This window comes from Plecotus auritus (assembly GCF_963455305.1).
Source record: "Plecotus auritus genome assembly, chromosome: 3".
Lineage (NCBI taxonomy): Eukaryota > Metazoa > Chordata > Mammalia > Chiroptera > Vespertilionidae > Plecotus > Plecotus auritus.
The window spans coordinates 183208509-183232937 of NC_137772.1; the positions used below are offsets into that span (position 1 = coordinate 183208509).

General features: G+C 41.3%; 1 protein-coding gene across 3 annotated transcripts in view; it reads left to right on the forward strand.

Annotated features, from left to right (window-relative positions):
• The window catches only part of YAF2 (YY1 associated factor 2), a gene marked incomplete at its 3' end in the record, with an annotated part of 103440 nt that overhangs the window by 37515 nt on the left and 41496 nt on the right, over positions 1–24429 (forward strand). The gene's annotated exons all lie outside the window — the stretch shown is intronic.

A 24429-nucleotide genomic window follows, 5' to 3' on the forward strand; every position in this document is an offset into this window, starting at 1 on the left:
GCCTGTAGAGGTGCTTTGCTTGCTCTGGCTATTTTATAAAATTGTCATAATTTGCTAGGTACTTAAGGCCTCTCATAATCCAATCCTATTCTATTTATCCAGCCCTAATTTCTGCAGTTTGGAACTTTTGTTTGGTCTTATTCTGGACACTTGTCATATTTATATTTTGGTTTCTGCTTTTCCATTTTCTTGAAATGTCCTTCTTTCATTCTACTTTTCTCTACTTTAAGGTTGAGGTCATAAATCATTTTATGCTAGCACCTCTCTGTTACTTTTGTTTGAGTGAGCAGAAACATGAGATTGCTCTGAGGATTGAATTCGTGGAATATATTTAGGACAGTGCCTAGTAGTACATAGTAAACACTCTTCTTGTTAGCTATTTAATTATAGATTGATCTTAAACACTTCTGTGATTATAGGTATAATTCTTATTTGTATGATACAGTTTAGCTTTTAAATATTAGCTTCAAGTTATATTGCTGTTTCTTTAGAAATAAACCTCTTAAACTGACTTGTATAGTCTTTTTTTTAAGTCTTCACCCGAGGATATGCTCATTGATTTTAGAGAGAGAGGAAGGGGGGAGAGAGAAAGAGTGAGAGACAAACACAACGTGGGAGAGAACATCAGTTGGTTGTCTTTCCTCTGTGCCCTGGCCAAGGATTGAACTCAATACCTAGGTATGTACCCTGCAACCTTGTGGTATACAGGATAATGCTCCAACCAACTGAGCCACTCAGGGCAGGGCATCAAGGATACAATTTTATTGTTCTTTATCTTACTTAGTCCCTAACATCAGTGACTGAGATTAAATTATATCCACTGAAAAAAATCCATGTTTTTTTAAAAAAATCTAAATTCACAACTATACTTAACAGTTTTTTTCATTTATAAACAGGTTTATTTGGCTTATCAATGCTGTTTGTACTGTATGTTTTTCTTAAGAACAACAGTTTTTTTCCCTATGAAACTAGTATAGTGAAATTATTGTTTAGTACAATATAAACTTCTCCCATGGAACATTACAAGGAATGTATAGTTTTAAAAGTTAAGTTGATTGGCTTTACTTTAAGACTTTGTGAAGGATTAGAAAACAAACTGGAAATTCAGTGTACTTGATTTTTTGAGGTTTGACTATTTTAGAAGGTTGTTGCTTAATTTTGATGATGCAGTAAATGAAATCTCTTTTCAAGGTCATTGAGGAAGGAAATGTTCCTTTACAGATTGAGTATCACTTCTAAATAATTCACCAGAGAACCATTTCAGGTCCATTAGACAAGCCAAGATAAAGAACAAAAGTCAGATGACTTCATTGCTTGTTTTGAGTCTGCTTACGCACATCCATGTAAGAAACTATTTAATTGCATGGTTTCTTTGGTTTGATAATGGTATGATGGTTATATTGAGAATACCCTTATTCGTTAGAGGTCTATACTGAAATATTTATAATTGAAGTATCACAATGGGTTTAGGAATGGGCTCAGAAAAGAAAATGTGGGTATTTGGGTATGGTGTGTATATGTATCTTCTTATATAATAAAAGCCTAATATGTAAATCAACCAAATGGCAGAACGACCAGTTGCTATGACGCCCACTGACCACCAGGGGCAGATGCTCAACACAGGAGCTGCCCCCAACCCGTAGGCGCCAGGCCAGCCAAGGTGGGTGCCAGCGAGATCCCCCCATTTGCCCCGCTGGTCGCCTCTCACAGAGGTAGGTGACCGGCGGTGGGTGGGGCCAGCAAGCAGGCGGCACCAGGCTGGCCAAGGCAGGTGCAAGCGGGGGCCCCCCGGTCACCCTGCTGGTTGCCCCACAGATTGGCCCTGATTTCCGAGGCTGAAGGACCCTACCTGTGCAAGAATTTTGTGCACCGGGCCTCTAGTCCTATCTAATAAAAGAGTAATATGCAAATTGACTGTCACTCCAACACACAAGATGGCTGCCCCCATGTAGTCAAAGATGGCCACCCCCATGTGGACACAAGATGTCCACCACAAGATGGCCGGCAGGGGAGGGCAGTTGTGGGCAATCAGGCCAGCAGGAAGGCCAGTTGGGAGGTACCAGGTTTGCAAGAGAGGGCAGTTGGGGGCAATCAGGCCTGCAGGGGAGGGCAGTTAGGAGTGACCGGGCCAGCAGAGGAGGGCAGTTGGGGGCTACCAGACGTGCAGGGGAGGGTAGTTGAGGGGGCCAGGCCTGCAGGGGAAGGCAGTTGTGGGGGACCAGGCCTGCAGGGGAGGGCAGTTGTGGGGGACCAGGCCTGCAGGGGAGGGAAGTTGGGGGTGACCAGGTCTGCAGGGGAGGACAGTTAGGGGTGACCAGGCTGGCAGGAGAGGGCAATTAGGGGTGACTAGGCTGGCTTGGGAGGACAGTTAGGGGCGATTGGGCTAGCAGGGGAGCAGTTAGGCGTCGATCAGGCTGGCAGGGGAGTGGTTAGGGGGTGATCAGGCTGGCAGGCAGAAGTGGTTAGGGGCAATCAGGCAGGCAGGCAGGCGAGTGGTTGGGAGCCAGCAGTCCTGGATTGTGAGAGGGATGTCCGACTGCCTGTTTAAGCCCAATCCCACCGGGTTCCAGATTGGAGAGGGTGCAGGCTGGGCTGAGGGACATCCCCCCCCCATGCATGAATTTCATGCACCGGGCCTCTAGTATATAATAAAAGGCTAGTATGCAAATTGTCCCCTCGACCGGGAGTTCGACCAGGAGTTAGACCAGGGGGCGGGGCTGGCCGGCCAACTGCCATGGCTCCTTCCCCTGGCTGGCCCCAGCCCCAACTGCCCCCCCCCCCCCGCCCCCCAGGCATCCCCTACCGCCTGCTGGCCCGGCCCAATTGGCCCCCATCGGGGAGCGGGCCAGCTGGACCCACCCATGCATGAATTCATGCACTGGGCTTCTAGTGTATATATAAAGAGAAATAAAAAGAAAGATAAAGAAAATGTTGCAGCCCTAACCGGTTTGGCTCAGTGGATAGAGTGTCGGCTTGCGAACTCAAGGGTCCCAGGTTCAATTCCGGTCAAGGGCATGTACTTGGTTGCGGGCACATCCCCAGTAGGGGGTGTGCAGGAGGCAGCTGATTGATGTTTCTCTCTCATCGATGTTTCTAACTCGCTCTCCCTCTTCCTTCCTCTCTGTAAAAAATCAATAAAATATATTTTAAAAAAAAAAAGAAAATGTTGCAAAAGTTAATTTTGAGTCTAGGTGAAGGGTATATAGATATACATTGTACTTTTAACTCTTAAGTGGCTTTGATATTTTTCAGAAAAAAAGTTGGGGAGAAAGTATTTTAAAAAGAACTTTACTGCCCGGCTCAGTGGTTGAGTGTTGACCCATGAACCAGGAGGTCATGGTTCGATTCCAGGTCAGGGCACATGTTCGGGTTGAAGGCTCTATCCACAGTGCGGGGTGTGCAGGAGGCAGCCGATCAATGATTCTCTCTCATCATTGATGTTTCTATCTCTTTCTCCCTTTCCCTTCCTTTCTGAAATCAATATTTTTTTAAAAAAAGAACTTGACTGTGATTCAGTTTCTCTAATTCTAAAATGGGAATAATGGAACTTGTTCTTTCTGTGCTTTGATTCAGGTAGGCACAGTGGGATAACCTTTGGTAGATAAAATGGCAATCAAGAGAACTTTTAAGAAATTTTTTTTTTTTTACATTAAAGAAGAGTTTTACAATGGAGAACTTTTCAAAGAACATTTCAACTAAAAGTGTATTAGCAGAAAAAAGGATACGATGGTCGAGATGCAACATTGAAGAAAAAATGACTCAGAACTTTTCAAGAATTAAAAAGGTGGAAATTATGAAATAATTAGAGCTTAATTACAACAAAACATTGTATCAAAACTTGAGGAATGCAAGAAAAGTGGGGCTTTAAAGGTAAATTTATAACCTTAAATGCATGTATTAGGTTGAAAGAAAATAAATGAATCAGATATTCAACTACAAAAAGGAGAAAGTAGCCGAGACCGGTTTGGCTCAGTGGATAGAGCTTCGGCCTGCGGACTGAAGGGTCCCAGGTTCGATTCCGGTCAAGGGCATGTACCTTGGTTGCGGGCACATCCCCAGTGGGGGGCGTGCAGGAGGCAGCTGATCGATGTTTCTCTCTCATCGATGTTTCTAGCTCTCTATCCCTCTCCCTTCCTCTCTGTGAAATATCAATAAAATATATTAAAAAAAAAAAAAAAAAGGAGAAAGTAAAACCAAAGAAGGAAGGGAGAGGAAATAAAAATAAATATAGAATTTGGTAAGATAGACTATAATCCTATGTAATAAAAGCCTTATATGCTAAGTATCTGATCGTTGTTTGACCAGTTGCTATGACGTGCACTGAACTCCAGAGGGCAGATGCTCTAGTACAGCTGTGGGCAAACTACAGCCCGCGGGCTGGATCCGGCCCGTTCAGCTGTTCTATCCGGACTGCAGAGCCGAAAGAGCGGAGGGTTCTCTTGCTCTCCCCTCCGCTCCTTTACTTTGAATTTTTATTAGTTCACACAAACACTCCATCCATGCTTTTGTTCCGGCCCTCTGGTTCAGTTTAAGAACCCATTGTGGCCCTCGAGTCAAAAAGTTTGCCCACCCCTGTTCTAGTAGGTTAGCTTGCTGCTGGGGTCCGGCTGATTGGTGCTGCGTGAGATGGGCCGGACACGCCCTGGAGCCCTCCCACAGTCCCTCCCAGGCCCTGATTGTGCACGGGTGGGGGTCCCTTGGCTTGGCCTGGGCCCTCTTGTGATCTGGGACCCTCTGGGGGATGTAGGAGAGCTGGTTTCAGCCTGATCCCCACAGGCCAGGCCGAGGGGCCCCACCAATGCACGAATCCGTGCACTGGGCCTCTAGTCAATAATAAAAATAATAGTGATGTTTATTCAAATTAAAGCTGTTTCTTTTCAGTTAAGTTCTGAAAATACTCACGAGGAAAAAGATGACAAATAATAAAATTTAAAAGTGGAATGTAATTATAAATAATATTTAAAAATGGAATATAATTACAAGGCAATTGCATATAAAAATATAATTACAAGTACAATTGTAATTTTAAAGATCACAGGAAATCACTTAATTTATATGTATATAAATTTTTTAAAATAGGTGAAATGGTCTGTTTTCTAGGAGAAGAAATAATTCTAAAATTGTACAAGAAAAAGAAAATCCAAGGAAAATAAAAACCATTTAAGAAATTAAAACTGTAATAAATTTCCCCAAGAGGAATTTTTTAAAATAGCAAGTTTATTAAGCTATAATTCACAAACCATACCATTTACCCATTTAAAATGTACAATTCAGTAGTTTCTAGTATTTTACAGTTGTGCAACCATTACCACAGTCAATTTTAGAATATTTTCATCACCTCAGAAAGAAACTCTGTACCTATTAACATCAATCCCAGTTCTCCGCAAATCAATGTTAGGCAACCACTAATCCACTCTCTGTAGATTTGCCCCTTCTAGACATTTCATATAAATGGAATCTTCAATAGATGGCCTTTTGTGGTTCACCTCTTTCACTTTTTTTTAAGGTCTAACCATGTTGTAGCATGTACCAATATACTTCATTCCTTTTTATGGCCAAGTAATATTTCATTGTACGGGTATACAACATTTTGTTTATCCAGTCATCAATTTATGGATATTTGGATTATTTCCTACTCTTTTCCTATTATCAGCAGTGTGTACAAGTTCTTATGTGGACATATGTTTTCATTTCTCTTGAGTATATACCTAGAAATGGAATTGCTAGGTACTGTGGTGACTTGATGTTTAACATTATGAGGAACTGTTAGATTGCTTTCCTGCCAGCAATGTATGAGGGCCCCAATTTTTTCCACATCCTCACCAACACTTTCATTATGAGTCTGACTATAGCCATCCTCAGAAGTGTGAAGTGATTTCAGAAGGAATAGGGTTTTTTTACTTTAATTTTTAATTTTAAATTACAGTTGACATACAATATTATATTAGTTTCAGGTGTACAGCCCAGTCATTAGACATTATATAACATGCTAACTGATCATCCTGATAAATCTTGTATCCATCTGACACCTTAGGTATTATTATAGTATTATGGACTATATTCCCTATGCTGTACTGTATATCCCCTGACTATTCTGTAACTATACAATTTGTACCAGAAGGAATAGTTTTAATGTGAAGTTTATTATGATTTCAGGTACACTTTTGTGGAACAGATAATCCCAATTTTATTTATTTTTATTGGTTTTTGAGCGAGAGGAAGGGAGAGGGAGAGAAACATCAATGTGAGAAACATCGATTGGCTGCTTCCTGCATGCCCTCTAATTGGGGATTGAACCTAAAACCTGGGTGTGTACCCTGATTGGGAATTGAAACTTGAGACCTCTTGGTGCATGGGATGTCGCTCAACCAACTGAGTCACACTGGCCAGGGCAATCCCAATTTTACACAAACTGACCCAGATAATAGAAGAAAAAAAGGGGTATGCTACCCTGATCATTTATTAGACTTTTAGCCCTGAAACCTAAATTGGAAAGAATATATAAGGGAAAGTTTATATTCAACCTCATTTATGAATAGAGACATAAAAGTTATAATTATAAGAATATAAGGATAGTTCAATATTTGAAAACCATCAATGTAATTTATAAGAGTTAGGGAAAAAATCTTGAAAGATAGAGTGAAAATATATGATAAAAGTCAATATCTATTGATTTTTTAAAGTAACCCTTAAACCATAAAGAGAATTGAACTTTTTTCTTCCAGGAAAGGTTGTCTTTCAAACAGCAAGCATCATGCTTAATGGTGAAACCTTACAAATATTCTCATGAAAGTTGAGAATAAGACACATATACCTGTACTGGTAAGTTAAGAAAAAGAAAATCCAAATCCGATGGTCTTAGGCGACCCTGCTAGCGGTTCTCAACCTGTGGTTCGCGACCAACAGGTTGAGAACCGCTGCTGTAGAGCCTAAGACTATCAGAAAACACAGATATTTACATTACAATTCATTAACAGTAGCAAAATTACAGTTATGAAGTAGCAACGAAAATAATTTTATGGTTGGGGGTCACCACAACATGAGGAACTGTATTAAAGGGTCGCGGCATTAGAAAGGTTGAGAACCACTGGATTAGAGGAAGAAAAAGGAGATGAACAAATGACTGAAAAATCTTTTTTAAAAGTCGACTGACTTTAATAAGGGACTTAAATGTTACTGGATACAAGATCAACATTCCATTTGGCAATAGCCAGTCAGAAAATAAAAAATATCTCCGTTACAGCAAATTCTATAAAGTACCCAAAGTTTTATTGAAGGACATAGAGTTAGACATGAATAAAAGGTAGGATATACTATATTTATGGGGGAGAAATACAAATATTGCTTTAAAATTACATCTCTGTGATTTATATGTAGTTTCAGACAAAAATCCCCATAGAATTTTTTGTGTGTGGAAAATGATCTTCATATACAAAGATACAGACACAAGAATTGCTGAGAGTTCTGAAAGAAGAAAAAGAATAAGGAGGAAGAACTCCTGTGGATATCAAGACTAATTTTTAAATATATGAACTAATTTTTAAATATGTAGTATTTAGAATGAAATACTACATAGCTATGAAAAAGAATGAACGGCTGCACACAAAATGGGATGAATTTCCAAGATTTAATGCTGAGCAAAGAAAGAGAGAAACAAAATATTACATATTGGATAATTTCATTTACAGGAAGCTCAAAAGCAGATTGAATTAATCAATGGTGATAGAGATAGGAATAATAGTTATCTTAAAAATATGGTACTGATTGCCAAGGGGTATGAGGGAACATTCTGGAGAAATGCTAATATATTGGTTTGGATCACTAAGGGGTGTTAGACATTTAAAAATCAAGTTGTATACAGCATTTGTGTACTCTATGTAAATTATACCTCAATAAACAAGTAAAATAAAAACATGGTACTTAAAGTAGTATAGTCTTAATACAGGAAAAGAAAGTTTAATAAACAGAGAGTTAAGAAATGGATCCATATGTATTTGAAGTTTGTAAGTGCTAGAAATGGCATTTTCTATCAGCAGGGAAAGAGCATGAACCAGTGAATTGGTTTTTCATATGAAGGAAGGGACTAGATCTCAAACCATATACAGAAATAAAGTTAATTTAAACACTGAACAGGAAAAACTTTTTAAAACAGGAAAGTATAGAAGAATATGTAAGGCCTTCTTTAACAAGTCAAGAAAAGAAGACTGAACCATCAAGGATAAAGAATTTGAGTACCTCAAAAAGAAAAACTAAGGTTTAATAAATGACATCATAAACCAAACAAAAAGTTAAGTAGCACAACTGGGAGACAGGTGCAGTATCTGTAATATCCAGTGGATTTGTGTCCACCCTATCTAATAAAAGAGTAATATGCAAATTAACCATTGCTCTGCTATACCCACAAGCCACGCCCACCAGCCAGTCAGGAGCAAGTATACAAACTAACCCAACCAAGATGGCTGCAGCCACAGAGCGAGCAGGAGGCTTGGGTTTCCCCGGCAATGGAGGAAGCCAAGCTTTCCGCACACCCTGACTGGCCTAGGCCTCCACTCAAGGCTACAAAGTTTCAATTATAGAAGATGAATAAATCCCAACAAAAATGGCGGCAGCCACAGAACTGGAGAGAGCAGGAGGCTTGAGTTGCCCCCAGCGATGGAGGAAGCCAAGCTTTCCCAGCCCTAGCCTGCCTTGGCCTCCTCTGCTCAAGGCTACAAAGTTTCACTTATAGAAGATAAATAAAGCCCAACAAAAATGGCTGCAGCCACGGAGCAAGCAGGAGGCTTGGCTATGCTCAAGGATACAAAGTTTCAATTATAGAAGATAAATAAATCCCAGTTACCAGGGCCTCCACTTGGGTCGCCGGGGGGGGGGGGGTGGGCATGGCCGGCCTGCAAATTACCACAGGCCCCTCGCCCAGGCCACCCCACGCCCCAAGGGAACCCCCCACCTGATCCGGGACACCCTTCAGGGCAAACCAGCTGGCCCCCACCTGTGCACCAGGCCTCTATGCTATCTAATAAAACAGTAATATGTAGATCAACCATCACTCCAATACACAAGATGGCTGCCCCCATGTGGACGCAAGATGGCTGCCACAAGATGGCCAGCAGGGGAGGGCAGTTGTGCGCAATCAGGCCATCAGTGGAGGGCAGTTGGGAGGGACCAGGCCTGCAAGGGAGGGCAGTTGGGGGGTGATCAAGCCTGCAGGGGAGGGCAGTTAGGGGTGACCAGGCCGGCAGAGGAGGGAAGTTGGAGGCGACCAGGCCTGCAGGGAAGGGCAGTTGGGGGTGACCAAGCTGGCAGAGGAGGGAAATTGGGGGGGGGACCCAGGCCTGCAGGGAAGGGCAGTTAGGGGGGACCCAGGCCTGCAGGGGAGAGCAGTTGGGGGGACCAGGCTTGCAGGGGAGGCCAGTTAGGGGCAAACAGGCTAGCAGGGGAGCAGTTAGGCATCAATCAGGCTGGCAGGCAGAAGTGGTTAGGGGCAATCAGGAAGGCAGGCAGGTGAGCAGTTGGGAGCCAGCAGTCCTGGATTGTGAGAGGGATGTCTGACTGCCCGTTTAGGCCCGATCCCGATAGGGCAGTTGGACATCCCTCGAGGTGTCCCAGATTGGAGAGGGTGCAGGCTGGGCTGAGGGACACACACCCCCTGTGCACGAATTTCATGCACCGGGCCTCTAGTAATATATAAAGATCAAAAGAATAAGTCAGATGATGCAAATATAAATAAAATGAAGAATGGTTATTAAAAAAATTCATAGTAGAGGAAACTGGAAATTGGAATGGCTAATGAACTGAGAAGATGCTTAGTCTCATTTGCAGGAAATGCAGTTAAAAACTTATGAGCCATCAATTTTCACTCATTAGATTGCAGAGCTCAGGATGGGGTAAGTGTTACAAAGTTAAAAATGTGCTTACCCTAGTATCCAGCAATTATTGTTCAAGATATTAGTCTTGGCAAACTTGCACATTTTCCCAGCAAGATTTTTACAGGGAGATTTATTTGGAAAAAGAGTCTACATGTCTATCAGGGATAGGAGTTGGGGATAAATAAGATACAAAACTAGAGGCCCGGTGCATGAAATGCATGCACAGGTAGGTTCCCTAGGCCTGGCCAGCAATCAGGGCCGATTGGGGCCTTCTGGCTGCCAGCTGAGGCCTTCTTTCATTCCACGCCACCCCCTGGTGGTCAGCGCACATCATAGGAAGCGATCAAACTCCCAATCTCCCAGTTGAACTCCTAAGGGGACACTTCGCATATTAGCCTTATATATATAGACTAGAGGCCTGTTGCATGACACTCTTGCACTGGGGGCGCAGGGTCCCTTAGCCTGGCCTGCCCCCCTCCGGGGATGTCCACCTGCTGGCTTAGGCCTGATCCCCCTGGGGATCTGTGAGCCAGAAGCCGGGCTTGCTGCTCCTTAGCGCTGCCATGGAGGTGGGAGAGGCTCCTGCCATGGCCGCTGCGCTTGCCAGCCGTGAGCCTGACTTCTGGCTAAGTGGCGCTCCCCCTGTGGGAGCACACTGACCACCAGGGGGTAGCTCCTGTGTTGAGCATCTGCCCCCTGGTGGTCAGTGCGTGTCATAGCGACCAGTCATTCCGTTGTCGTTTTGCCGTTCAGTTGATTTGCATATTAGGGTTTTATTATATAGGCCTGGCTGGTGATCAGAGCCGATCTGTGGGGCAACCGGCAGGGCAATCGGGGGACCCCACTGGCACCTGTCTTAGCTGGCCTGGGGTTTGCAGGCTGGGGCAGCTCCTGCGTTGTCTACCCCATGGTGGTCAGTGCACGTCATAGCAACCGGTCATTCCATTGGTCATTTTGCCGTTCAGTTGATTTGCATATTAGGCTTTTGTTATATAGGATAGTTCTACAACAATTACCTAGATCTATGTTCAGATTATTGTTGTTGGTTTTTTTGCTTGTTTGTTTGTTTTTACTTTAAGAAACATATTGTACTGTCTATGCCCAGGGATTGTTCTAAGCATTTTATTATAAACATGAACTATTTTAGTCCTCTTAGGAACTCAGGAATATTCAGCCATTATCTCCATTTTACATATGGGGATTCTGAAGCATAGAGGAGTAAATAACCTATCCACTCTCATAGGGAGTAAATAGCAGAGTTGGGATTCAAAGCTAGGTTTTTCAATCTCAGTTGCTTGGCTCCAGAGTCCACTATGCCATGCTTTATATTTGATGTATATAAATATGGAGAGACTTCATAAGTGTAAGGAAAAGTTTGTTGCAGAATGATGTGATCTAATTTACACAAAATAAATGGTAGTGGTTACTTCTGGTTGGGGTTGGGAAGTGAGGGAGATCTAGTAATAGTGGTGGAAGGAAACTACCTGTTTTTCCTTAAAGAACATGTGCACACACACACACACACACATTACTTTTAAACACCCACATTTAATGTATGTATATGCTTATTTTTTCAAAAGAAAACACACTGGAAGGATTGACCTTTATTGTTTTAATCTTCATTTATTCTCGATATTGGTTTATAGTAGAAAAAGAAAGCAGTGGCCTTAGCACAATGGCTATAATTTAATCTAGTTCTGAAATAGCCACAGATGAGCGCCAGACACTGAGTTAGGGATAGGCAGGTGAATAGGTTTCACTCTGTCTTTAAGGAGCTTAAGAGTTTTACAGGGAAATAGACAAGAACTAATTTTAATTCGGTATGTTAAGTTTTAATTTGGTATTTCTTCTTTTCCCTGTTTCTCCATCCCCAACCCCTTCCCTCCAAATACAAATAGGATAATGGGTAACTATCTTGATTTGGGGCATGGGAAACAATGAAATATCAATGGCAATCTTACTTCTTATTCTTTTACAAAACTAGCGGAGAATAAACCTTTAATGTTTAGAGGTTGTAGCTTATTCATCATTGTCTCTCCAAAACTTAAACTTAAAATGCCTTGTGCTTGGTATTAGTAGACTCCTAGATGTTTGAATGAATAACTGATGCACTTTCACACTTCACTCTTAAGTTAGCTAGCGCCTGAACCCAAAGTCTCCTTAAGCTGTCTGGGATGTCTTCTATTGGTTCCATTTCTTCCATTTGTTACTGAAGTCAAAGGTAATTTGACTGAGGACACTATATAAAGCCTTGAATTGTTTTGTGACAAAGAACTCTGACTTGAGAAATACTTAAATCTGTAGGAAATTTTAAATTTCTAAACGCAATTTCATTTTCATTGTGCTAAGTCCAATGCATTTTTTAAAAACTAGTAGTCTTCTAATAGTGGGATATACAATTATTTTTCTCAGAGTTACTATATTCTCTGTCTTTGAGTCACTACTGTCTTGTAATCTATATATTTAAAAGCCAAACAACTGAAACGACCAGAACGACCCGTCGCTATGACACACACTGCAGCCGGCCAACCAGCCCGATGGGGGTGGGGCCGGTCAGTCAACCTTTCGCAGCCCCTCCCCCCAGTTGGCCCAGCCCCCAATCAGTCCCCCCCAACCCCGATCAGGGACAGGGCTGGCCGGCCAACCTCCTGCGACCCCTCCCCCCGGCCAGCCCGTCCCCTGATTGGCCCCCACATCCCAGTCAGGGGTGGGGGTGCCCGGCCAACCTCCCGCATCCCCTCTCCCCAGCCAGCTGGCCCCTATTGGCCCCGATTGGGACAGGTTGGCTGGACCCCACTTGTGCACGAATTCGTGCACCGGGCCTCTAGGTGTGTTTATATTCTGCATCTTATTTGTGAAATTCTTAATTTCCGAAAACCACATTTTCTTGAAGTTTTCAGATGGACCATGGACTGTTTCCAGATTGTATTAGTGTTTATTATCGGAGAATTCCACTGTCTTTTAAAATTTGTCATGGTGTATCTCATGAAAAGTAGTTACTGTTACCTCCTTTTGCTCCAGTGAGAGAGGTATGTTTCCCTTGGTAGCAAATTAGAGTCACTAATTGGTTCTAATTTAATTAGAGTCACTAATTAAATTCCCATTTAATATTGGTTAGGTGAGATCTTTCCCAAAAGGCCAAATTTTAATGTCTAAAAACTGCTGAAAATGGTATACTTGAATAAGTCACAGTGAAAAATGTTTATCCTACTTTGTAAGTTTAACACTTGGGTTATAATTGAGAAAACCCTTAAACATAGCATATTATTGTGCTAGATGGATTATAGTAAACTATTGGTCAAATCCTGTTCAATGTGTACATAGTGCTTCTTTCTTATTATGTAACCCTTTTGCCAGAGATAACATGGTTATCATTTGGTAGAACAATCCTTCTGGCTCAAACCCCTGCCCAGAAATTTGACTCAGTCTCTTTTCTGGACAGTCTGGTAAGCTGTCATTGCTCTTATTCAGAGGGAACCCAAAAGGAATTTAATACGAAAGGAACAAACAGTAATAATGAAAATGTTAGAATAGTCCATTAATTTAAGGCTTCACATTAAACATGACTAATTTATAACAGTGCTGTTCAATAGAAATGTAATGTAAGCCAAAAAAGGGAGCCATATGTGTAATTTTAAAAGTTCTTTTGGCCAAATTTAAGAAGTAAAATGTAACAGATGAAATTACTTTTTTTAAAAAAATATATTTTATTGATTTTTTACAGAGAGGAAGAGAGAGGGATAAAAAGTTAGAAACATCGATGAGAGAGAGACATCGATCAGCTGCCTCCTGCACGCCCCCTACTGGGGATGTGCCCGCAACCCAGGTACATGCCCTTGACCGGAATCGAACCTGGGACCCTTCAGTCCGCAGGCCGACGCTCTATCCACTGAGCCAAACCGGTTAGGGCTGAAATTACTTTTAATATTAGATTTGTATTTAACTCAATATATCTGAAGTATTGTTCTTTACATTATTAGTGAGATATTTTACAATCTTTTTCACACTAAGTCTTCAAAATTCGGGGTGTATTTTATATTTAGAATGCATCTCAATTTGGACTAGCACATTTCAAGTGGCCAATACTCCCATGTGGCTTCTGCACTGTACAGCACAGACTAGGGTATCTGGAAGAATATTTGGTTCTATATCATTCTTCTGTTGCTTCCCATTAAAGATGCTTTGCGTATTTTTTTCTTTTATTGCTTCACCTGTTCATGGGTGCTTGGCTTTACTATTGATCATTGGCAACCTGAAACTCTACTTTTCTTTCTAAAGTTGACAGAGCATTTAGGTCTTTCTGTAGTGTTCCCGTATACTTATGTTTACTTAATGTATTTAGATAAAGTGTAAAGTTTCCTTCCTGTTAAGCTTTGAATCAGAGTATTGACTCCTGCTTTTTCCCAGACTATCAGGCTCAAACCTTCTACATGGGCTGTGTAGATAGGATTACACATTATTATATTGTCATCTCCCTCACCCTAGCAGGGTAATAAACCTCTCTCTTCTTAGTTTAAGTCATTGCTCTGAACCAGGATTCCATATGATGACTTACTTTTGGGTGTCCATTCTTTAAGATACTAATTGCTTAGAGATTTTCAAGGTAATGCATTTTTTTCTACCCAGTAGATACTTACATTGTAAAATAAAGTCATATCTAAGGTACAATGCATATGATATTCTGATAGCCTGTTGGTTTCACCTTTCCTAGATGAGGGACATTTAAAATTGTTCTCAGTAAATGAATTTGTAACCTTTAATATTGGTTATCCATGTGTCCCAAAACCAGCAGAAAAATCTTCTATGATTTATATCAAACAGTGCCAGACTTTGCTCTTATAATATGAGATTATTTGGACTCTGAATATATAATTGCTCAGATTCTGGGAGTTTTTGTGTTCCCTCTTTTCTTATCTTAATTATTATTTAGCTTTCATACTTGTTATGAGTTTCTAGTCTTAGCCTACCTCTTTATTACTCCATCTCCCTTCCAGCAGAACCTCAATCCCATTCTATTTCTTTTCCAAATCTACTTTCCATGCATACCTATGATTTTTGATGGGTGTTCCCAGCACAGTCAAGTGCAGCATTTGACTGTTACTTATCCCTGATATTTAGGTATCAGTTTTAGCAATAGTATAGAATTAGTATTGGAGGTCCTGGCCTGATGTTGAAGTGAAGCAAAGACTACCCTCATTCTCTCCCATCCGCTGTGATCATTCATCCTATTTAATTTCATTGTCCCTAGCCATGTGAAAGCTGATAGTTGCTAATTGAGGACACTAGTGTGTTGGCCAGATTCTCGAGTTAGAGGCAGTTATACTGTATAGCCAAAGAAATAGCACTAAGCAGCATGTGGTAGCAGCTGTGAACACAACTAAAAACTGGTAGAAGAGTGGGCTAGCACTAGAGCAAAGGAGCACTGGATTAGTTTTCTTTTTCTTTTTTTTAAGTTTTCTGTCCCCCAGTTTGTCCTATCTACTGCCATGACACCGATTTTCATAAAAATTCCAGTTTTAACTTCATCTGTAGATATTTACTGAAATGAATGAAGTGTCTAGTACTTTCTCAGTGAATAAGGCAGACACTGGCTTCTCAAGTCGTCATTCCTCTTTAAATGTCCAATAACTCTTTACTGCCTTCAGGTCCAAGGCCAAGGTCTTAGACTTTTAGGTTCTGCAGTGGAGTCTGGAAACTGATGACTGCTTGTTTGACTCTTAGTCTTGTTTTGTTTGGTCCCCTTAATGTTGATCTGCACCATATTTCAAGCAAATCGAATTACCATTTTTAAAAATGCAGGTTATTTTTTTAATTTCAATTTCCAGCTTTTTATTAATTGGAAGGTTTAGCAACACTTAGTCACATTGTTCATTGCAACAACTTGCCCCATTTAGAAGGGACTTTTGCTCTCCATAGTTCTTATCATTTTCTGTTGTCTCCTGGATTTGTCTAGTAAGTACCTGGTCCTCTTTACTTATTTTTATTAATTACCTGGTCTCTGTAGATAATTAAGCTTGCAACCCCTGTTTTAGATAAACTGGTCCCTCATTACTCTAAACTTTTCTTTGATATGAACCTTTTAGTATGGCCAAGAGGACATCCTTAGGTAAGGTCTATACTCTTTAACATGGCTTAGACATTTTTTTGTGGTTTGGTTCCTCTTTATTTCTCCAGCCTTAGCTCTTGCCATTCACTGCAGTAAAGTTATATCCCAGCCATATCTACCACTCACCTACTGGTGTTGTGTTCTATTGTTTCTGGCCTTTGCGTGCACACACGCACACACACACACACACACACACACGCACGCACTCTCTCTCTCTAATCTGTGGATCATAGTTTGCCTTTCCTCCCCATTCTCTGTCCCCACTGCTTCCCCAGCCCCACCCCAAGTTTGGTTAATTCCTGTTAATGTCTTAATTTAGATGTCACATCCATTAGAAAGCCTTCCCAGCTTCCACAGGATCTGCCTATGTATTTTTATAACTTCCTGAATTTAACCCAGTCTTAACACTTACTACAAACTGCTTCTGATAGACTCCTCTCCATCCTATTTAATAGACTTTTTAAAAATTTATTTCAGAGATGAAGGGGAGGGAGAGATAGAAACATCAGTGATGAGAGAGAATCATCAATCAGCTGCCTCTTGCACGCTCCCTACTAGAGAGCAAGCCCAAAACCCTGGGCATGTGCCCTGACTGGGATCAAACCATGACCTCCTGGTTCATAGGTCGACATTCAGCCACTGATCCACTCTTGCCAGAACTATTCAGTAGACTTTTAAAGGGTGTCTTTTTCATCTTTGATTCCCAGGGCCTAAAACAAAATAGGTGTATAGTTAATATTTCATGAATGGCTGACTACTTTCTATAATCTCTTATAATAATTCATACTTCTGAGTCTTTGCTTATGTGGTTTCTATTGTATGGAATGTTCAGTTACTCTTCCAGCTCTGTTCATCCTCTAGACTTTAACTTGGGGGCTATCCTGAGATTTTTTTGGTTGTGGAGTGCTTACTTCAATATCTACTTACCTTTCACTCCTTTAAGTTCTGGTAATATTTTTTAGACACTGGCTATTTTAGCACTTGCCATAATTTTATATATTTTACTTTTATTTATTTTTTTCATTTTTTTAAATATATTTTATTGATATTTTACAGAGAGGAAGGGAGAGGGATAGAGAGCTAGAAACATCGATGAGAGAGAAACATCGATCAGCTGCCTCCTGCACACCCCCTACTGGGGATGTGCCTGCAACTAAGGTACATGCCCTTGACCGGAATCGAACCCGGGACCCTTCAGTCCGCAGGCCAATGCTCTATCCACTGAGCCAAACCGGTTTTGGCTATTTTTTTCATTTTTTAAAATAAATCTTTATTGTTCAGATTATTACAATTGTTCCTCTTTTTCCCCCCATAGCTCCCCTCCACCCAGTTCCCACCCCACCCTCTGCCCTTAACCCCCCACCCCACTGTCCTCATCCATAGGTGTACAATTTTTGTCCAGTCTCTTCCTGCACTCCCCATACCCCTCCCCCCCCGAGAATTGTCAGTCCACTCCCTTTCTATGTCCCTGATTCTAGTATATTCACCAGTTTATTCTGTTCATCAGATTTTTTATTCACTTGATTTTTAGATTCACTTGATAGATATGTATTTGTTGTTCATAATTTTTATCTTTACCTTTTTCTTCTTCTTCCTCTTCTTAAAGAATACCTTTCAGCATTTCATATAATACTGGTTTGGTGGTGATGAACTCCTTTAGCTTTTTCTTATCTGTGAAGCTCTTCATCTGACCTTCAATTCTGAATGATAGCTTTGCTGGGTAGAGTAATCTTGGTTGCAGGTTCTTGCTATTCATCACTTTGAATATTTCTTGCCACTCCCGTCTGGCCTGCATAGTTTCTGTTGGGAAATCAGCTGACAGTCGTATGGGTGCTCCCTTGTAGGTAACTAACTTCTTTTCTCTTGCTGCTTTTAATATCCTCTCTTTGTCTTTTGTTCTTGGCATTTTAATGATGATGTGTCTTGGTGTGGTCCTCTTTGGATTCCTTTTGTTTGGGGTTCTCTGCGCTTCCTGGATTTGTAAGTCTATTTCTTTCACCAGGTAGGGGAAGTTTTCTGTCATTATTTCTTCAAATAGGTTTTCAATATCTTGCTCTCTCTCTTCTTCTGGCACCCCCATAATTCGGATGTTGGTACGCTTGAAGTTGTCCCAGAGGCTCCTTACACTATCTTCATATTTTTGGATTCTTTTTTCTTTTTTCTTTTCCGGTTGGGTGTTTTTTGCTTCTTTGTATTTCAAATCTTTGACTTGATTCTTGCAATCCTCTAGTCTGCTGTTGGATCTCTGTATATTATTCTTTATTTCAGTCACTGTGTGCTTAATTTCTAGTTGGTCCTTTTTCATATCCTCGAGGGTCTCGCTTAATTTATCGGCCTTTTCTAGAAAATTCTTGAAAAACCTTAGAACCGTGGTTTTGAACTCTGTATCTAGTCCTTTGCTTTCCTCCATTTCTTTCATTTGTGACCTGTTTCTTTGTCTCTGCATTTTGTCTGCTTCCCTGAATTGATAGAATGGTTTTGTGTGCTAGGTGTCCTATAGGGCCCAGTGGCTCAGCCTCCCCAGTTACCTGAGGTGGATACTCTTGGTGCACCCCATTGTGGGCTGTGTGCACAGTCTTGTTGTAGTTAAGCCTGGATTGTTGTTGGTATCACCGGGAGGATTTGACCTCCAGGCCAATTGGCTATGAGGATCAGCTGTGTCTATGCTGGGAGAACTTCTGTGCTGGAGACACCCTTATGAGACAAGACTTGCAAGAGTGTCTGTGCTCAGCTTGGATGGGGCGGAGTCTCAGGGCGTTGCAGACAGCAATGGCTTCCCTTCAGCCCTGCCCTAAGAGGCCTCTGTGTCTCAGTGTCTAGCTGTAATTGCTGCAAGCACCTCTGAGAGAAAGCCGCCCTCGAGTTTTGTCTGCTGCCAGACAGTCCAGTTTCTCCCCGAATGAGTCTGGGCCCCCAGAGTATCGCCTGGAACTGGAGTTCAGAGCTGTCAGGAGCTTTTGTCTCCCTCCTGATCGAGAAAGCCAGCCGCATATTCAGTTGCCAGCCCTCTCCACACGTGCGCCTCGGTACCTCTGCCTTCTGCAGCTCCTCTGAGTCTCAGTGTGCTTTTCTCTTTCCTTCTAGTTGTAGAATTTCCACTCAGCCAGCCTTCCTGTGGTTCTGGATGATGTTCATTTTGTCTTTTAGTTGTAGTTTTGAAATAATTGTGCGAGGCAGCAGTTTAGGTATTTATGCCGCCATCTTGGTTTCTCTCTCTATATATTTTACTTTTAATTGAAGTTATATCTAATGTCACAGTTTCATTCATAAGATGTTATTTGCCAGTAACCTGTGCTTTACTTATGGTATATTGCTAGCTAAAATAATTAATCTATTGATTATATTCACCCATGAGTCAAAACCTCTACTACTTTTCTGTATATTCTCCCTCATATATTGAGAACTATGACATCTAGCCAGAAGCTTTTATCTCTACCTAAACTTCATTCTCAATTTCAGACTTCTACCATAATAACTTTTTAATTAATATATTTTAATTGCTTGAGTATTTTTCCTGTTTCTACACTAAACTGTAAACTAAGGATGGTGAAACGTGTCTGTTATAGCTATCTGTTGATATACTATTTTAACTAATATTAGAGTTTATATGATCTTGGTACTCACTGTATGCATGTTTATGATGTGGGTAAAAAAACAATGAGTGTTTTCAATAAGCATGGTGTGAACATCTCTCATTTCTTTACATGTGAGTTGTTAGGCAATTATTTAGGCAACTCCATTCGTTTGTTTCCTAGGTATCTCATATTTGACATATGTGAAATTGAACTTACATTTCTGTCCCCTAATTTCTCTTCCTCTCTTGACACACTTTGTCTTTTCCCTCTCACACTCTCTACTTCCTGTTTATTTACAAATCCTGCATGATGTACCTCCAAATATGTTTAGAATTATACCACTTTTTCTACCCTCTACTGTTGCTTTCTTAATATAAGCCACCATCATCTCCTGCCTGCCTATTATAGTAAGTTCCTAATTGGTTTCTGTTCCCCTACCATCTGGTTTCTTAATAGCAGCCAGGCCATTTTTTTTTTTTTTAAATTTCCGAAGCTCTTTTTTGTCAGATCCTCACAAACCCCTTTGTAGAATGACTATTATTATAATAATCATTTTACCAAGAAAGCAGAATCGAGAATGGTTAAGTGGCGTACATAGGAACAGAAGCTATTCAGTAGTAGAACCAGAATTTAATTATATATCTTCGTGTCTCAAAGTTTTGTCTTGTGGACCACAAATTCCCATATAACTCCTGCCCCCACACTTGCATAGCTTCCCCACCAGAGTGGTAGGTACATTTGTTATAATTCATTCACCTGTATTGACATATCATTATCCCCCAAAGTCCATAATTTACATTAGGGTTCACTCTTGGTGGTATACATTCTGTGGGTTTGGACAAATATATAATGATATGTATCCACAATTACAGTGTCATAAAAGATAGTTTTACTACCCTAAAAAGCTTTAGTGCTGTGCCTATTAATCCTTCCCTCCACCCAGCCCTTGGCACCATTGATCTTTTTATTATCTCTCTAGTTTTGCCTTGTCCAGAATGTAATCTGTATGTAATCAGAATGTAGCTTTTTCAGATTGGCTTTTTTTACTTAGGCATTTTAGATTCCTCTATCCCTTTTGATGGCTTGATAGCTCTTTTTTTTTTAAGTGCTGAATAATAATTCGTTGTCTGGATGTATTACAGTTTATTCATCCATCCACCATTTTGCATTCTCACCAGAAATGAATAAGAACTTGTGTTGCTCCACATTTGCACCAGCATTTGGTGTTGGCAGGGTTCTGGAGTTAGACCATTCAAGTAGGGCAGCCAGGTAATTTTCATTTTAATTTCAGTTAGATCTTATTCTCTTGCTCAGAACTTTCCCATTCTATTAAGTTTCTCATTCTGCTTAGCATAATAGAATTCCAAGTTTTTCCCCATTGTATGAAAGAAAGGCCTTACATGATCTGGCTGTTGGTTGCCTCTTCATTGCCTTTTCTCTTTCACTCATTGCAGTCAGACATTTTGGTCACCTTATTGTCCTTGAACATGCCATCCTTCTGCCTCAGGGCCTTTGCAGTTGGTCTTGCTTATCCTGGAATCTTTTACATCTAGATACCTGTATGGCTTATTCCTTCACTTCATTTAGGGCTCTAAATATAACCTCATCAGAAGAGCTTCCTTGATTTCTCTGTAGAAAAATAGCTCTTCTGTGTAACTCTCTCTTCCCAGACCCTGCTTTATCTTCCTTTTACGACTACCTAATAATACTTTATACAGATATTAGAGGCCTGGTGCACGAAATTCATGCACTGAGGGGGTATCCCTCAGCCCATCCTGCACCCTCTCCAATCTGGGACCCCTCGGGGGATGTCCAACTGCCGGTTTAGGCCCGATCCCCAGGCCTAATCCGGGACTGCTGGCTCCCAACCGCTCGCCTGCCTGCCTGCCTGATTGCCCCCTCACCACTCCTCTGCCAGCCCGATCACCCCCAACTGCTCCCCTGCCGGCCCAGTCACCCCCAACTGCCCTCCCCTGCTGGCCCGGTAACCCCCAACTACCCTCCCCTGCAGGCTCGGTCGCTCCCAACTGCCCTCCCCTTGCTGGCCTGGTCGCCCCTAACTGCCTTCCCCTGCTGACCTGGTCACCCCCAACTGCCTTCCCCTGCTGGCCTGGTCATCCCCAACTGCTCTCCCCTGCTGGCCTGGTCACCCCCAACTGCCCTCCCTGCAGGCCTGATCGCCCACAACTACCCTCCCCTGCCGGCCATCTTGTGGTGGCCATCTTTGATCACATGGGGGCGGCCATCTTGTTCAAGGGTGGCGGCCATCTTGTGCAAGGGTGTGAGGGTCAATTTGCATATCACCTCTTTATTATATAGGATATGTTTGATTGCCTATCTTTTCTAGAATCCATGTGTGCTCCATGAGGCAATACTTCTATATACCTGTAGAATAAGATAATGGTACATAGGTTGTGCTTAGTAAATGTCTGTTGAGTGAATGAATGACTATATTACATCAAGAAATGTTTTAGTGTTACTGATTTATAATATTGTAGTAGAACATAATCAGAAACATAAAGGAGGCTTAGTTTTAATTTATTTCACAAATTATAGACTTTGTGAGGCTAGAGATTTTTCTTTCTTCTTTGCTATATTCCCATGCTTAGCATGTTACCTGGCAGTAATATACATTTAATAAATATTTACTGAATGGATGAGTTTATGTAAAGGAACAGTGATGTCTTTATTATAAGAACAACCAAATTATACTATATTTAAAAGTAATTTTGGAAGGGAAGGAGGAAGAGTGATAATACTACCTTGATTAAAATAGTTGGATCCAGCCCTGCTGGCATGGCTCAGTGGTTGAGCATCGACCTATGAACCGGGAGGTCTCGGTTCGATTCCCGGTCAGGGCACATGCCTGGGTTGCAGGCTCTATTGCCAGTGTGTGTGTGTGCGTGTTTGTGTGTGTGTGTGCGCACGCGTGCAGGAGGCAGCTGATAAATGATTCTCTCTCATCATTGATGTTTCTATGTCTTTCCCTCCCTTTCCTCTCTGAAATCAATTTTTAAAAAAATATATATTTTATTGATTTTTTACAGAGAGGAAGGGAGAGGGATAGAGAGTTAGAAACATCAATGATGAGAGAAACATCAATCAGCTGTCTCCTGCACACCCCCTACTGGGGATGTGCCCGCAACCAAGGTACATGCCCTTGACCGGAATCGAACCTGGGACCCTTCAGTCCGCAGGCCGACGCTCTATCCACTGAGCCAAACCGGTTAGGGCTGAAATCAATTTTTAAAAATCGTTCGATCCATTCATTTCCTTCCATCTTCACCATGTGCCAACTACTGCAAGTCACCATCTCTCTTGTATGGATTACTCTACTAATATACCACTTAGTCTCTCCAACTCTTTATGTGTCACACACTAGTGCATTCTGTACACAACAGTTTAAAAATGGAAATGTAATAAAATTCACTTCTCTCCTGAAGAGTATTTTAGGATATCTGTTGCCCTCAAAATAACTAGGTTCTTTAACTTGTCCCATTTGTAGACCTGACCTGGCCTTCCTACCTCCTGATCTTTCCCCTTACTCAATATTCTCCAGTTTTACTGACTTTTAGTTTCTATAATGTCTGAAGTTCTTTCCTCCTTTGTATATTCAGTACTTGCTTTCTGCCTGAGATGATCTTTCATCCATTCTTTCATTCAGCAACTCCTTTGTTTTATTTAAACCTGAATATGACAGAGCTTATGAGAAATTTTCCTTGAAAGCCTTATCTACCTTCACTCCTATTAAAATTGTTCATGGTTTTGGAGTGGGGTGGGGAAAGACAACACTACAGTTTGTAATTATATATATGTAGCTAATGTTTTGGTTTACTATTACATTCCTAACACTAAGCATGGTGCTTTGCACATGGTAGGCACTTAATAAACATTTGTTTAATATGTGAAATAACTATGCAACAAAAGATGGAAAACAAAAAGAATGAGCATGAAAGGGGGAAAAGACCGAGAAAACATAAAGACAGTACAAATATGCTTGTTAAAACATTAAATGCCCATGACATAAGCTCAGCTATTAAGCAAGACTTGGATTAGGTCAAATATAAAATCAACCTATACACTTGATTTAGAAACACATCTAGAACAAAATTACTAAGGGGGTTGAAAGTAAAGCGATAGTTGAAACAAAATAGTAGGCAAATATAAGCAAAAATTATCAATGGATTGGTATTATTGCTAGACAAAATTGAATTAAAAGCAGTAAACATCAGGTAAGAAAAGTTGCTGTGAAACAAATACAGGCTAAGACAAACACAGTCCTTAGAACAACACCTGACATATAGAAAGCATTCAATAAATATTAGTGCCATAAAAATAGAGCAATAGAGCAGGCATAATACTGATAACACCTGATGGAGCTCTCATAATAAAATACAACTACAGATGAGTTTTATCTAAGAATATGGATGCAGAAATTCAATAGTGGATTCAAAATATACTATACTGTGTGTGTGTTTATAAAATACATACTATGACTTAGAAGAATGTTTCAGGAATGCAAAGATATATTGGAATGCCTTTATATATAATTCAATATATCTATATCTATACTAGAGGCCCGGTGCACAAAATTCGTGCACAGGGGTGTGTGTCCCTCAGCCCAGCCTGCACCCTCTCCAATCTGGGACCCCTCCAGGGATGTCCAACTGCCCGTTTAGGCCCGATCCTACTGGGATCGGGCCTAAACGGGCAGTTGGACATCGCTTTCACAATCCAGGACTGCTAGCTCCCAACTGCTTGCCTGCCTGCCTGCCTTCCTGATTGCCCCTAACTGCTTCTGCCTGCCAGCCTGATCACCCCCTTACCACTCCCCCTGCCAGCCTGATTGATGCCTAACTGCTCCCCTGCCAGCCTGTTTGCC